The sequence below is a fragment of the Podarcis erhardii genome, assembly GCF_964252035.2.
Source record: "Podarcis erhardii genome assembly, chromosome: 2".
In the NCBI taxonomy this organism is placed as follows: domain Eukaryota; kingdom Metazoa; phylum Chordata; class Lepidosauria; order Squamata; family Lacertidae; genus Podarcis; species Podarcis erhardii.
The window spans coordinates 65,844,915-65,862,351 of record NC_138498.1 but is presented as its reverse complement, the minus strand read 5'-3'; positions in this window follow the sequence as shown (position 1 = coordinate 65,862,351).

Here is a 17,437-nt window from a genome sequence, read left to right as displayed (position 1 = left end):
CTTAAGCTGGCAAAAGCTATAAGCTTGAAGTGATTAATGCACACAGCATCCTCCAGCAATAGCTAAGAGGGGAGCATCATGTCCACAGCTACTATATCCTAGGTTTGCCATATTTTGAAGAGCAAAAAAGAAGAGGACACATTTGCCGACTTCTACTTTTAACTTCCAAGAGGAGAAAGTGCTGATGCGTTCAGGTCCTGTTTGCAGGCTTCTCACAGGCATCTGGTTGGCCGCTGTGAGAACAGGGTGCTAGTCAACGCAGGAGTTGAGTCTGATCCAGCAGGGCTCTTCTTACATTAACATTATTTTCACACTGCTGACAGCATGGAAAAAACCCATTTCAAACGTCCAGGACAAAGCCAAACCAGCTTTTCAAATACAATTACAAGGCCTAAGACTGAGCCCTCTTATTTATTCAATTTTGCTGTCAAATGCTACTGTGAAAGAAATTGAATTATCCACTCATCTTGTTCCATGTAGGACATGATTCTTTGCTTTACCAAAATATACCGGTAATTCTGCCACTGTGGTACCTGGGAAATGGCTCAAGGGAATTCACCTGAGAGAAGTGTATTCTCACTAAGGGCCCAATCTGTTCTTCCATGGCTGGCCCTACCACTGAAGGGAGAGTGAGGCACTGCCTCAGATGGACAGGCAGAGAGGTGTTGGAGGAAGGAGCTGCCTGCGCCACATAGTCTGCCCTGCACTCTGTAAAGTAGCCTGCCCTGCCTTCAGGTGTGGTGTTGCAAGACCAGTGTGCAAAGGAAGACTGCCAATTCAGTCAGCTTCTTTACATGGAGTGGGGGACGACGACACCCTCTTGTCCATGCCATGCAGCAAATATATATTGGGCCAGCCCTATGTTCTTCCCATCACCTCTCTTTCCAAGTCTGTGCAATGTGCAGACTGTCTGAGCCATGGGCTATTCAAACCAACTTCAAATCACAAAGATTTATTTAAGTTCAAAATAAGGGAATGGGAGTGGGGGGGGGACTAGCAAAGAAAGAAAACAAAACAGTCCTAAATAATTCTATTTTGGACATATCAGCAACGTACTTGTCTGAAGCAAATGTTCAACCAGATATTCCACGCCAAGCTAAGTTCACAGACAAAACTATTCCTATTTATCGGCGGTGGGGGTAAAGTGGGGGGAAGAAGAGATGAACACAGGGTTGTTGTTGTTTAGTCATTTAGTTGTGTCCAACTCTTTGTGACCCCATGGACCAGAGCATGTCAGGCACTCCTGTTTTCCACTGCCTCCTGCAGTTGGTCAAACTCATGCTGGTAGCTTCGAGAACACTGTCCAACCATCTCGTCCTCTGTTGTCCCCTTCTCCTTGTGCCCTCCATCTTTCCCAATATCAGGGTCTTTTCCAGGGAGTCTTCTATTCTCATGAGGTGGCCAAAGTATTGGAGCCTCAGCTTCACGAACACAGGGAGAGGCTACCAATTGGATTGGAACTAGGTGGGCTTCTACGTCAACCAGGTAAGGAGGAGATCTTTGACTAACGTATCTTCACACATGGAAGAAAAGTGATGGTAGTGAAGGGGGTGCTCTATCATCTCTTCTTCTGAGGCAGAATGTGCTATGTGCATCTGGGGTGTGTGGAAGTGACAAGCCTGCCTCTGGGAATGAAGCTGATAGTTTACTGGGGCTGGATTCTTAAAATGACACGCCCAGTGTGTTCAATGCATTTTCTCAACTATTCTGAACATATGGTATACCCCAAGTGTCCTGATTTAACCAGGACATCCCAGATTGACAGAAGCCGCCCCTGCTTCTGATCCAAATCCCAGATGTCCCACTTTGGTGTTTGTTGGTTCTGTGCTGTGTCGCGAGTCAGTTGGCTCACAGCAGAGCGTGGGACCAAAAAACAGAAGGAAAATTTGCCTTGATCCAGTGCATCACCACTCCTTTCCCGCCTTTTGCCTCAGCACTTCTGGAAGAAAGTACCATATTTTTGCGTGTATAGCATGGCCCCATGTATAAGACGACTGCTGATTTTTGGGACTGTGACAATTTTTTTTTTGGGGGGGGTGATTGCCCACAGTTGTTCAGCTTTTTTGGGGGGGGCACCGCCACAAATCGCTCTACAGCCTCCCCGCCGCTGCAAATAGCACGCATCGCCACAGCCACCAATCGTCTGCACACACGCCGCCAAAAGCCCACCTGCCCACTCGGCGCAACCACAGACGATTGCACGCACGCCTCACCGCAGCCATAAACCAACCGCCCAATTGCCACAGCTGCAGCAAATCATCAGCAGGCCTTGCCGCAGCAACCGATCACACACCCGATCGCCACTTACAATCTCCTGCTGGATGCTGCCACCAATCGCCTGTCGCTCCCCTGCTATCCGTGTATAAGACAACCAGCATTTTTTGCCTATTATTTCTAAGGAACAAATATCGTCTTATACACAGAAAAATATGGTATGTCTGTGGTGTCAGAGGAGGAGGTGGAGCCTGGTCTAGTCCCCATGGCATCTCCCGATGCTACACAGGCCGGGGTGACCTTCCCAGTGAAAGTAGTAAATTTGTATTATGTGGTAAATTTGGAGTATGTGTGGGGTGGGGTCCTCCCCACAAAACATTCCTGTTTTTTTTTTTAAAGTTACTGTCAGGCTTGCCAACTCTTCCCTTTTAGGGCTATTATTTATTTGCTTATTTAAGGCATTTTTGCATTGCCCTTCATAAAATATATCCCTGGGCGGCTCACCACAATTAAATCGCTAAAATCAACAACACTATTAAGACAAATCAATAAAAGCTACTGAATAGCTACTGAACAGACAAATAGATGCAGTGTTAAAATACCAGCTCCTACAGAATGTTAAAGGGTCTGAATGACCCCAGGTTCTGGCATTTAATTTTTTATATGTTTCAATTGTTTTTAAGTATGTTTTCATGGTACTTTTAATTGTGTTGTTTTAACTTTTTTGGGTGTTTTCTGTCCTGGGCTCCATCGGAAGGAAGGGCAGGATATAAATTAAATAAAAATAGCTTTCTGAGTAACTAAATAGGAGTTCAAGGTGGCAAACACAGTTCTTCCCTGTCTCCATTTTATGCTCACAACAACCTTGTGAGGTAGGCTAGGCTGAGAGTGGGTTACTGGCCCAATGTCACTCAGTGAGCTCTCTGGCTGAGTGGGGATTTGAAACTGGGTCTCCCCAGCCCTGGTCCAGCACTTTAACTGCTGTGCAACTCTGTCTCTCTTATTAAGAGAGAGGGAGAGAAAACCTTTTTCTCTATCCGTTTTCTCCACACCATGCATGATGGCATGCTTACCCTGCGATTGGGATGGGTGGCGGTTGCGGCCCCTTGTCGTATGCCCTCCATTCTCAGGGCAGTGAGAAGTCATGTCCCAGCAGTGAGCCATTTTAAGTGCCCCCCACCAGCTGCATTGCATGCCTGAAAGAATGCCCAGCCAAAATGTTTAAACTGTGCGTTTAGCACTTGCAAAACAAGCAGTTTCAACAGGCGATGCTTCCCCCCATCACTGCATATGCATGCCAGGAGACCCTTATGAATTTCAGCTTGCCATGCTGTTATTAAAGGCACAAGAACCAGGCTTTGGGGGGGGTGTGTGTGTGGAGGTTTAGCAACAGTTAATGGGATATTTGGGAGTGTGCCTATTTTATATTCATGGATGGAAGCAGAGCGGAGGAGAGAATCAATGTGGTTCTAGAGTTGCCTTTGCCACCTGGTACTTCTAGTTCCAAATCAGAGGCAGAGGGATTAATGGAATTCCACCTACACATGCAGGCATCGGTGGGGTTGATGTTTGGCTTCTCTGAATACGATAGCACTGATCATTGTCATCGCTGTGAAGTCTTTCCTTTAAAAAACCAATAATACCCTACTTGTCATTACAGGGGAAAGTGCCAAACCATTTGAACAACAAGCTGTAATATCTGTCCGTTCTCCCCCCTCTCCCTGCCCAGGTCCCAATTTAATTGCTTCAAAGCTGACTGACAGAACATCTGCAGGTGTCGTCATCCTGATTTCCATACAAATGAAGCTTACAAGTCTCAATCTCTGCATCTCCACCAGGGGAACAATGAAGTAAGTCGTGAGTCACTGTGCACAGCTAGAGGAAAACAACATTGTGGTACAATGGAGCCTTTCCAAGCCAGGAGACCTGGAATTGTGGATGTCTTGAAAGCCACTACCTGTCTTCAACCCTTTCTTACAATGGAAGGCCCAGAATGGCTTCACAGCAGGATGTGATGCTTGGAGCATCCAAAGGGAACCTACTCATTAAGCCTCCACAGATCATGATAGTCAGGACAAATCATACCCCGTTCATTTGTTTTGCAACATACCCTTTTGGAAACCTTTCAGATCAGCTCCATCCAGGGCTTCTCTTTCAGCCACTGGAGCTCAGCTCTGGCATCTCTCAGATGGGTGCCATTGCCATTCTAAGAGAACAAGGGAGAAGTTCATGGTGAGCCCCACACCTCTTTTTCTAGAAAAATAGCACTGGCTCCATCCATCCATATCATTCAAGCAATTTACAAGAGAATACAATTCTCCTCTATTTTTTTGAAACCCTCTCCATCTGTTTCTTGCTTTCACTCAAACCCTTGTTTTCCTATTGTCCCATTAATCAGATTGTGTTCTTCTTTTGCCAATATCCTTACATTTTCTCTTCTGTTTGTGTCCTGTTCACTGGACAGGTGGCATTAGTCATCCTTTTGGAAAGCTAAGCACATGAAAGGCAAGGCACAAACTAAAACATTTCTATCCATCAAAGAATCCAGAGTGAGGAAAATGCACTTCATACTTGTAAACTGATCACAGAACTTCTGTTATTGGCTGGTATATAAACCCTGACATAAATAAATAAGAACAAAACAAAAGCAAGTTAATGCAAATGTGTAGAACAGCTGAATGTTACATAGAACCCGTTCTTTGCAACTTGAGCAAAGCATTGATTTGGAGCATAATAACGCTGTGTTTAAAGTACTGCAGTGAACCATGGATCCAGCAGTGATGTGGACATAGAGTTGGAGGCTGCAGGGGCACCAGATGAGGAGCTGGGTCTGGATCAGGGCTCAAAGCTGACTGCAGAAGATAGGCAGACTATGGTGACCGAGGCGGATGGACAAGAGCTTTCAAAGGAACCTCCCATACCACCAGGGCCCATAGGGCCAAAGCCAGGACCCTCACAAACAAGAACCAAATGTTTCCCACTGCTCATCACCAGGCAGGAAGTGCCAAGAGTGCACCAGCATTCAGGAGAGTTGGTGTCTCCAGTACCCAACAGAAACCCACCTTGATCTGGAGAATTGTTTGACTGCAGGCATGAACTCCTCAAGAGTATGGTCCATATATCAAGGAGACCTCTGAAGAAAAACAGCTGATAGGAGTCAGTTGAGGTTAGGCGGTGTTTGCAGTAGCTCCAGCTCAAAATGCCCAGAATGATTGGAATGATACATGTGTACCAGCTTTGTGCCTTGACTTCACTTGGACCTACTGAATGTGATCTTGGACTGGTTTCACCTTGTCTCCTGCCTGAGCCATTGTTTCATATCCTGATTGCTTGGACCCTGGCCCCAGACTGCCTTTGGACACTGCTTTTGCCCACATTGACAGAAAGCACCATGATTGTTTTGGCTCCTACAACTGGGCAACTCACTTCTCTCCTCTGTCCAGTATTCCAAAGTGTGAAGAGTAATTCCACACAATTAAAGATCAATGGAAGCCCTTTTTTCAAGCACACTCATAACAATATGACCCCATTGTTGCTAATCAAGAGATCCAAACTATTATTTGTTTCCTTTTATGTATAAACTCTGCACAAAATGTGTCTTGGGTTGTGCTGTAAATGAAGCAAAGCAGGAGGGCTGAAAAAGCAAGACAGCTAGAAACAGTTTTAGAGGACCCCCCCCCTTTTATCCCTATGCTCTGGTGGAACAGCACTCCAAAGACCATGACAGCCAACCATTTTACAGGCGCATAGTGTACTACTAAAAGTACTATTACCTTTGAGAGTCCCCATATGCCATTAAAGCTCTCGCTCATTCTTGGTCAAACATGCTTGTTAAATTTCTGGACAGCCTGTTCCCAGTATGATCACAGGTCTCAAGGAAGATGTACCATATAAGAAACAAAACAAAATGTGAGCAAATCTTTGATCACAGGCATTCGGTCCAAGAGCTACTTCACAAGGTTAACATTTCCATTTTGAGCTCTTAATAACTGCTATCTTGCCTAATCATCATCACTATTTCATTCTGGAAAGTACAATTAACAGAATCACAGGATGCCCCTTTACTGTGCTTTATGAATTGCCACACTAAAACGGAATTATTTATAAGAATCTAAAGGTCCTGGCATTCCTGTTTGGAAAAAGTCATTTGGTGAGGAAGCATTTTATTTTATTTTGGTTCTCTCTCTCTCTCTCTCTCTCTCTCTCTCTCTCTCTCTCTCTCTCTCACACACACACACACACACACACACACACACACACGCACACACACACGACAGAGATCATTTTCAGGCACTCACATACTTTCTTAAATTCAAAGCTATTTTTAATTTTTAATTCGGATTTCTGGTTCACTGCATCCTGGGGCTGGGAACAATCCTGAAATCAGTGTTCAGTAGCATTGCAATCTTATGCATCTCAACTCTGAAATAAGTCCCAATGAGTTCATTGGGATTTACTCCCAGGTAAGTGTGTATAAGACTTCAGCTCCAAATCCACAGGTAATATACCAATTAAAGCACACTATCAGCATGAACCCATGCCTGTTTAAGACCAGCCATTAGTAGCTAGCAGAAATAAAAATGTCACGGCACACTTCTGGAAAATGTCCAAGGCTGAGCTAAGTGTTTCTCCAGAGACAGGAGGCTGTGGGACAGCAAGTGAGAATGCCTGCTGTAAACTTGGCAATTTGTGCACAGATGGTAGAGTATTAGAGATTACAATTAACATATCGCCCCGAAGAAGGCAGCCTCTAAGGTATATAAGGTCGAGTCAGATAGAGCTTTATAGGTCAAATCTAGCATCCTAAATTGTGTAATGAAAACAAAAGGGAACCGGTTGTAACTTGCCCTTAGTGACCCATCCCCATCTGTAGATGCAAACGTTGGCAGTAGAATCCTCAGGGTCTAACTACAAGTTCAGCTAATCATATGATTATGATCCTATTGCAAAAGCCATTGTGGGCCTTTGCAAAACGAAATACCAGGGACGTGGGTGATTGTCATTGGCACTGCAGCACATGGGGAGGATTGGTTTAAGTCCGACTTCCACAGCTGTGAGCTCAGGAAAAATCCCATCCCCGCTCCCAGTACAGTGGTACCTGTTACGATCGTCCTACTCAAGTGTAGGACCCTGGCAGAGACACATGCCCGACTGTTGTCTCCCTCCTGGTCGGGAGCTTCAAAAGCTTTCTCCGGCCTGAACATCACAACAACTGATATCAAAAGGCATTAGCACACTTAGGGATCATGCAGAGTATTAGCAGTGTGTGTAACATAGCATTTTGGCTAATCTACGTTTATTTACATTTATACACTCAGAGCATTCTGACTTAGCTCCTTCCTCTTTCTCATCAGACAGCAAAGAGAGAAAGAACAACCCACAGTAATACCAAAACATCCTGTCTCCATCACTTCCCACACTGTGGAATGAAAACATACATCGTCATGTGATAGAAAACAATCTCACGACTGCAAACACAGAGCAAGAATCCTAACAGTACCTTGGGTTACAAATGCTTTGGGTTACAAACTCCGCTAACCCGGAAGAAGTTACCTCGGGTTGTGAGCTTTGCCCCAGGATGAGAACGAAAATTGTGCGGTGGCGGGGCAGCAGCAGCAGGAGGACCCATTAGCGAAAGCGCACCTCAAGTTAAGAACAGTTTTGGGTTAGTTTAGTTTTTTAGAAGCCTGGAACATGCTTCCTAATCACTCCATTGCTGTGACTTGCCATTAGGCCCTCAGCCTAGGTTTAGGATTACCTGATAAGAGTTCTGTTGAGGGGTCAGATTACTGGTTGAAATTGAGACGCTGGTGACCTACAATACTGGTTTCCCTGTGGTAGGATCACTAATGCATATTTAGACCTTGTGCCTCCTGACTATTGTATTTTAATATTTTGTTGGAAGCTGCCCAGAGTGGCTGGGGAAACCCAGCCAGATGGGCGGGGTATAAATAATAAATTATTATTATTATTATTATTATTATTATTATTATTATTATTATTATCAACAGACAGGAAAATATTAGTTTCCAAGTAAAGGAATATTTTGTTGTTTGTTATCTTTGCTGTCCTTCCTTCATTTTCTCCCCCGTTATCAAAATTTAGACCAACTGTCGCTCAATAGTAGTGCATAAGCTCTACTACAGTGGTACCTCAGGTTACATACGCTTCAGGTTACATACGCTTCAGGTTACAGACTCCGCTAACCCAGAAATAGTGCTTCAGGTTAAGAACTTTGCTTCAGGTTGAGAACAGAAATTGTGCTCCGGCGGCGCGGCACAGCAGGAGGCCCCATTAGCTAAAGTGGTGCTTCAGGTTAAGAACAGTTTCAGGTTAAGTACAGACCTCTGGAACGAATTAAGTACTTAACCTGAGGTACCACTGTATATGGTCAATCCCCAGCATCTCCAAGTAGGGCTGTGATAGAAAGCTGTTTGTAATCTCTAATTCTGCCAATCAATGTAGAGCATACTGAATGAGGTGGACCAATAATCTGACTTGGTATAAAGCAGCTTCCAATGTTACTGTCTTGGTTCCCACCCCCAAAGCAACAACAAGTACACATCCTTATATGTAAAGAAGTTCATTGCTGCAGTTTCAAATTCTGGCTTGGGGAAAGAGCAGAATATAGTCCAGGTGTTCTTAGGAGGCAAAGGGATAGCAACAATAAGTCTGGTTCAGAATCAAGGCCAAAGTTCATATGTCCATGATCAGTAGCAAAGGTTTCAAGATGGCAGGGCTCTGTGAAGTTGTTTCAATGAGTTCCCCTGCCTACCTGCCAAGCTTTTAGGCAGAAGCAGAGAGTAGCAAGCTACTTGTAGCAATCCCTGTTAGAATTCCTGGCCTGAATCTGGACATTCTGCATTGGGAGATGAGTCCTTGCTTTTCTCTCAATGTACTGCTTCTCTCTGGAAGGCTCTGCTGAACCTGCCTCCTCATCCTCTGGCAGAGCCTTCCAGAGAGAAGCAGTACATTGAGAGAAAAGCAAGGACTGCTGAACCTGCCTCCACCATCTCTAACACCTCCATCTCCACAGGCAAGGGGAATCCTCTTCTTCGTGCCTCTCACTCCTGGTCTGAATCAGAATATCCAGAGGTGATCACAAAGGTTCCTATGTTCTTAATGAGCTATTTCAAAGGAAAGGCTGTAGCTCAGTGGGTAGAGCATCTGGAAATGTCCCTGGCCAGAAACCAAGAAGAGTCACTGTCACTTAGTGCAGACTGAATGTGGATGGACCAGTAATCTAACTCAGCATATGGCAGCTTCCTATATAGCTATGTTTGTTCCTTGTGAGTTCTTTTAGGGCTGGGTTTACCAACCTTGGGTCTCCAGTTGGTTTTGGACTACAGTTCCCATCATCCCTGACCACTGGTCCTGCTAGCTAGGGACGATGGGATTTGTAGTCCAAAACAGCTGGAGACCTAACTCTGGGAAACCCTTTTTTAGGGGAAGGGATGTAGCTCAGTGGTACAGCATCTGGGATGCCTGAAACCCTGGACAATCTGGAGCTGGAGGGACCAGCTGTCTGACTTGGTATAAGACATCTTTTCCCCTGCATGTTTTCTGTATGTTATTCAGCAAAGCCCTGTTATTCATGATGTTGTAGAAATAATGAATAAAGTTGGTGCAGGGAGAAGAACCACCATGTAAAGAAGTCCTGTGTGGGCTTCTGTGTGCATAATTGTGTCCTGTTGTCTAAGACAGACTGGAAAGGAGCCAATGTTTCCTGCACCTTTGTCTCTACACCCAGTAATTCTCTGCCTGCATGAATATTTTGCCATGCAGCTGGTTGGATGAGGCTATTTGGTCAGCCCTGATTTACTACTTTGTACAACCCTGCCTCCCCTCTTTATAAAGCATCCCAGTTTCCTTCTAGGAGCTTAAGGCATTACCACACTAAACATGATAAATAACAGCAGAATAACAAGCTTGCATAATTAAACGAGTCTGAGCAATACATCTGTCTTGTTGCATTCTTGTTGGAAGAGAAAGAAAAATCAAAGCAGTTAAATGCTTTGTTTAGTAGGATTTTTAAAAAAATCAAAAAATCACAGAATGAGCAAAAAAGGGGGGGCAGGATCTGCCTGAAAAATGGTTATACTCCTGCTGATTGCTATGGATTGCTTTGCACTGACACTTATATATGAGGCACATTTTCTTAACAAATAAGAATCTAATGGATTAGGTCTTATCTAATTATGGATTCTGCATTAAGCTGCTGCTCATACTGTCTGTGGCTGCTGCTGGCATAATTAAACTTAATGTACTTTTAATGATGTCTTCTTAACTCATATATGATTAGAATCAAATGAGGACGGGCTGTCACCAGTCCAGGAGAGCCTCTTTCTGTCACTCCTGTTGGGACCAGTGTTGAAATATTAATAATGCAGATTTCAAGGTTAACAACATTGATTTTGATGTGGGCAATGCTTGTCACACTATTTGAGTTAATCTGAGGCAACAAAACGGCAATCCTTTTAAGCCGCACGGGCCCCTCCATCCTGCAGCCATGCCACTGCTGGATGTAGAGCAATTCCAATTCAGAAGGAACATCCTGTTTGTGGAATGACAAATGCTTGGGAGGGGGGGAGAGGAATTAACAACGCTGGCAGCCAGAGGCAGCAGCTTCCAAGGAGGAAGCAATATTAGCACCTCCAGCACTCTTCTGATATTTGTATGCCTTGCTGTTATCCCTTATCTTTGAGCGCTTGATCTTTGCTTATCAGCACCACTTTGATTTCTGCATCTTTGGCCCTGGTGATAGTGAAATTATGATTCAGAACCCTGAACTGGGAGTCAGGAAGTTTGGAACCAGTTTGGAGGCTTATGAGATTCTGCACCTCAACACCACTGGTAGCTGTTTAATCTAGACCAGCAAAATTGCTAATGGGAAAGCAAAACCGAATCTATATTTGAACCCTAGAGAATAATCTTATTTTAAAATGGCCTAATCAGGGAGATGGGACGCGGGTGGCGCTGTGGGTAAAACCTCAGCACCTAGGACTTGCCGATCGCATGGTCGGCGGTTTGAATCCCCGCGGCGGGGTGCGCTCCCGCCGTTCGGTCCCAGCGCCTGCCAACCTAGCAGTTCGAAAGCACCCCCGGGTGCAAGTAGATAAATAGGGACCACTTACCAGCGGGAAGGTAAACGGCGTTCCGTGTGCTGCACTGGCTCACCAGATGCAGCTTGTCACGCTGGCCACGTGACCCGGAAGTGTCTGCGGACAGCGCTGGCTCTCGGCCTATAGAGTGAGATGAGCGCACAACCCTAGAATCTGGCAAGACTGGCCCGTACGGACAGGGGTACCTTTACCTTTACCTTTAATCAGGGAGAAGTTGTTGCTTCATAGGTTTAGAGTGGTTATAAACTAACACAATTCAGTGAGAGAGCTACACTTTTGCAGCCAGGAACTTGATGGGGGCAAGGCATAAAACCACTAGCTACACCACAAGGAAAAATTGAATACCTAGATCATATTCTGTCGAGATTGAAAATTGAATATTTAATAGAAACTTGACAACATCTTCTTCCTATTCATGAAGATGTACAATTGCCAAACGCACAAGTAGTACCTGAAAACCCATCTAAACTCTACGTGAGCCATCTAGTAAGACTGACATAATATTGCTACTTAGATTATCACTTGTTGAAGTCAAGTTATTTGGATTCCTTTGAGAGTTAAAGATATTTCAAGATATGAGATGTTGCAGCTGAACTCATCAATGTAATTGCTATTTAAACAAAAGTGTCATTATATAGTAGTCACCAGTTGACACTGGATCAAGTTGTATCTAGGTAGAGGTGAGTTTCCTAAGTTTTTTCTGTTCTTGCTGAGAGAAACCATAACATTATTGGATAACCTTCCCAACTAGTGAGTCCTTGAAACCTTCCATGACACTATACACAGAAGAAAGAGGGTTTTTTTTTATTTAAGAGGCAGACTTCTGTATGTTAATGAAAGTGGATAATAACAATAGTGAAAAAAACACATTGAACCTTTTCTACAATCTAAATGTCAAACAGAAAAAAAACAATACATCAGCCATCCCTTAGTTACTTGTAGGAAAGATGTGTGGGCAGTGGAAAAGATGCAAGTATTTTATAGATGGCTTCCTTGGTTACCATGATTCTGTCTTAGTCCACTGTAGAACAGAAATAGCAAAAGGTAAGATACAATTCTGTGAATTTTCTGAAACAACAACAACAACAACAACAACAACAATTTTTATTTATACCCTGCCCTCCCCAGCCAAGGCCAGGCTCAGAGCGGCTTACAAGCAATAATAAAAACAAGTTGAATGATTACAACTTAAAAACAAAATTAAAATACAACATTAAAATATTGAAACATTAAAATATTAAAATGTAGCCTCATCGCAGGAGGAGAAGGAAAGGAAAAAAGAAAGAGAGGGAGGGAATCAAATTGGCTCTAAGCCAAAGGCCAGGCGGAACAACTCTGTCTTACAGGCCCTGCAGAAAGAAATCAGATCCTGCAGGGCCCTGGTCTCATGAGGCAGAGCGTTCCACCAGGCCGGAGCCAGAGTTGAAAAGGCCCTGGCTCTGGTTGAAGCCAATCTAACTTCCTTAGGGCCCGGGACCACTTGGGTGTTGCTATTTATGGACCTTAAGGCTCTCCGTGGGGCATACCGGGAGAGGCGGTCCCGTAGGTACGAGGGTCCTAGGCCGTGAAGGGCTTTAAAGGTCAAAAGCAGCATCTTAAATCTGACCCTGTACCCTACTGGGAGCCAGTGCAATTTGAAAAGCACTGGGTGAATATGCTCCCATGGCAGAGACCCCGTGAGGAGCCTCGCTGCAGCATTCTGCACCCTCTGGAGTTTCTGGGTCAGCTTCAAGGGCAGCCCCACGTTGAGCGAATTACAGTAGTCAAGCCTGGAGATGACCGTCGCATGGATCACTGTGGCCAGGTTGGGGCGGGAAAGGTAAGGGACCAACTGCTTCATGCGGCGAAGGTGGAAAAATGTCGCCTTGGCTGTTGCTGTAACTTGCGCCTCCATGGAAAGGGAGGCGTCAAGGATTACACCCAAACTCTTAACGGAAGGCAATGGCACTAATTGGGCCCCCACAAGAGAAGGGAGTTGGTCCCTCATCCCCATGCCATCCCGACCCAGCCATAGGACCTCTGTCTTCGAAGGATTTAGTTTCAATCGGCTCCCACGAAACCATCCAGCCACAGCTTCCAGGCATCTGGTCAGTGTGTTTGGGGCTGAGTCGGTGTGGCCATCCACGAGCAGATAGAGCTGAGTGTCATCAGCATATTGGTGACAGCCCAGCCCAAAGCTCCGGATAATCTGGGCAAGGGGGCACATAAAGATGTTAAAAAGCATCGGGGAGAGAATTGCGCCCTGCGGCACTCCACCAAGGAATGGCGCGACGACATTTCCCTCCCTAGTTCCACCCTTTGTCCCTGACCAGAGACAAAAGAGCACAGCCAGTTACAGGCTATGCCCTGTATCCCCACGTCTGCGAGGCGGTGGTCCAGAAGATCATGATCGACCATGTCAAAGGCTGCTGACAAATCTAAAAGGATCAGCAGTCCTGACCCTCCTCGATCCACTTGTCTACGGAGATCATCTGTTAGGGCAACCAGAGCCGTCTCGGTCCCAAAACCAGGATGGAAACCAGACTGAAATGGATCTAAAGCTGATGTTTCCTCCAGAAACCTACCAAGCTGGGCGGTAATTGGATAGGTCTAAGGGATCTAATGAAGTTTTCTTTAAGAGTGGACACACTACTGCTTCCTTCAGTTCCCCTGGGAATGTCCCCGTGTCAAGGGACAAATTGATAATTTCAACCAGGGGTGTCCGCGCAACATCTGGACACTCCCTAATCAGCCAAGATGGGCACGGATCAAGGAGGCAGGTGGTGGGCCTACCAACTTGGAGGAATCTATCCACATCAGCAGGGAGTATCCAATCGAAATGGTCCAACACTGGACCTGAAGTCAGTCGAGGGGCCTCCAGTTCAGTCACTGTATCTAAATTGGCAGGGAGGTCACGGCGGAGCAACAGGACTTTCTCCGCAAGAAAGCTTGTGAATGCCTCACAGCTATGGGTCAAATTTGTGCTTAAATTTGGTTGTCCTCCTAAGGACGTTATTGACCTAATTATTCTAAAAAGTTGTGCCAGGCGAGAGCTAGCGGATGCAATGGAAGCTGCAAAGTAAGATTTCTTAGCAGCTTTCATAGCCATCTCATAAGCTTTCATAAGCATCCTATAAGATGTTCTTGAGGCTTCGTCACAAGTCCGTCGCCATACTCACTCTAGCCGTCTGAGATCCCGCTTCATTTTCCGGAGCTCCTCAGTAAACCAAAGGGCCCAGTTTCGACGGGGTCTCAGAGGGCGCTTAGGTGCGATTTCATCAATGGCTGCCAAGAGCCGGTTATTCCAGTCCTCAACGAGGTCATCTAATGAGTCGCCAGGAGGAGCAGGGTCCTGCAAGGCTTGTCGGAATCTATCAGGATCCATCTGTTTTCACGGACGAGCCCAAATAGTTTCGCCACCCGAGCAGGGGAGGAGCGGGAAGTCAATCTTGGCTTTCAGAGCGTAGTGATCAGACCATGGCACTTCCACAGGGGGGAGCATGATCACATCTATGCCAGCCCCAAAGATCAGATCCAGCGTGTGGCCTGCTTGATGAGTGGGGCCCAAAACAAACTGGGAGAGCCCTAGTGTTGCCATGGAAGTCACTAGGTCCAGAGCCTGTGAGGAGGGAGCGGCATCGGCATGGACATTGAAGTCTCCCAAAACCAGTAGGTTTGAGAACTCCAAGGCCCAGCCTGCCACCACCTCCAGCAGGTCTGACAGGGTGGCTGCCAGTGTGCTGGGTGGTCGGTACACCAGCCAGACAGCCAAGCTCTCCTTGATGCCCCACACGAGACCAACACATTCAATCTGGAGATCGCCGGTGATGGCAGAGCTCTGAAAGAGCAATCCTCCCGGATTAACAATGCTACTCCTCCCCCCCCCGACCCACAGTCCGCGATTGATGGAGGACAGAGAAACCTGGGGTGTTATCTCATGTAGGGAGACTACTTCACCTTCCTGTACCCAGGTCTCTGTCACGCAAGCCAGGTCAATCCCCTGCGAGACAAAAAAGTCACGCATGGTGGCGGTTTTGTTGCCTATGGACCTGACATTGCACAGCACCAATGATGGAGGTGGGTAATCCTTGCTCTCCCTACCCTCATCCTTTGGGATGGGGCGAATATTGGAAGGGGTTCGAGGATCACTGCATCTTGAAACCCTTCGCCGATAGAGATGTCTAGCCCCACCGCCATTCCTCCCTAGCCCTTCAATAGTGGAAATCCCAGACCCCATACTAGCCTCCCCAATAGAGGGGTAACATCCCCTCAATAACAAGTCATCCTTGGGCCAGGACTCCTGGGTCAAAATGGTATGGGGAAGAGGTGGAGGATTGATAAGGGTTAGTATCCCTAGAAGATAAAATCCAACCAACCGCACCCCAAGCGGGGAGGACAGTCTCATAGTGTTTCGTTAACTGTCAATCCCCCTCTCCCTCCTGGGTTGATTGGAGGATTGGTGGTTCTATCTGTGGCTGTGGGAGTATTAATGAGGTATGCACTATAAAATGTGGATCACTGGCCAACAAAGAGCCAGCTTCAGAAGATCTGTCCATCCTGTCTCGCCAGGAGTACAGTAGAGAAGGTTGATCATTCTGATAAGTTTTTGGAACATTAGGCAAAGGTCCAGATGTAGATTTGGTGCTGGATATCTCCAGATTGTCAGCAACATAGAGTTCTTTAGATGTTGTTGCCATAGAAATGTCGGAGGAGCCAAATTCCTCATCTAATTTGGTGTCATTTGAAAAGGGAACAGGGAGTTGCACTGATGTCTTTCTACGGTATAAAGAGCTGTTGGACGTCTTTAAATATTGTACTCTAGGCTCTACTGTCCTTATATTTTGGGTAGAAATCTCAGTCTTTATACTCATTAGCCTCTTCTTCAGGTCTTGTAATTCTAGGCTTACAGAGTTCTTTTTATCCTTCGGGCAATTAGTGTTTCTAGTGTTGAGCTTGGTTTCCCTTAGCCGCTTTAGCTTTGACTCTATGCAAGGGACCAATTGCCTCCTTGTTTCATCCTTAAATACCCTCACTGGGCAGAGAGAATGGAACCACCATAGAGTATCCTTTATCTCCATGAGTCGAGATGGGAGGGCTGATGACCTAAAGGTCATAAATAGGCACGTTGTGTTTCTCACGGTAGGCAGGAAGTGGAAATTTTCTAGATCTACATTTCGGTAATGGTAATTCAGGAGCTGAGACAAGGACATAGTAATTTGTCTGCGGTTCATCCACCTATGAGTGTATTGGTGAATCTCAAGCATTATCTGGTTCGTTTGCAAGACTTGACAGGACCTCACTTCAGCCATAGATTGAGTTGGTAAGTTGTTAACAAAGTCATTTCTTATCATCCTTTTAAGCCCTTGGGCATTTAAAGGGGAGGAGCTAGTATCCAATTGTTTCTCAATGTTAACTATTTTGGTGAGGATTTCATTCAGTCTTTGGAGAACCAGAACCATAGTTTCTGCAGACAACATGCAATTCTCTTGGTAGGGGTGGGTATCCGGAATCGGTTGAAAGCAGGCTCCTCTGATATCTTGTTCTAGAGGCATGGGTGGATCAGCGTTAGGAGTGGGAGGAATCCCTCCTGCTCCTGCTCTTGCCCTCTTGGACAGATTAGCTTTTTCTGGGAGGAGGGGGGTCGGGTCATTGCTATCCTCCTTGAGGGGGGGTATGGTTCCCCCAATGTTGTTACTCACTGTTTGTAACAAGAAAGACAAAGGCAGGGTCAGTGAAGCTAGTGTTGGTAACCACTTGGAATCCTGTTGGTAATGAACAAATAAGCTTCAATTCAGAAGAATTAGTGTTGTCCAAAAATAATTAAACTTGATGCCATGGTCCATGCATAACTGATGAGCATAAAGCATTAAGGACCAGATTTAGTCTTTATTTTGAAATCTGTTACCCTTAAACAGGCCCTATTCCGCCTCATTTTGCCTAGGTATCATCATTTTTTCATCTGATCCAGAATCATTAATGATGCTTTGCTAACATCTCAGCCAACAGAATTAACTGAACAGCATGGAAATGCATTGAAATGCATTGTCAAGTTATTTCTTTAACTGTCAGGGGATGGAGCTATTGTTTTGTTCAACTCTGCTGTAAAGACTGCTCTGGTTACA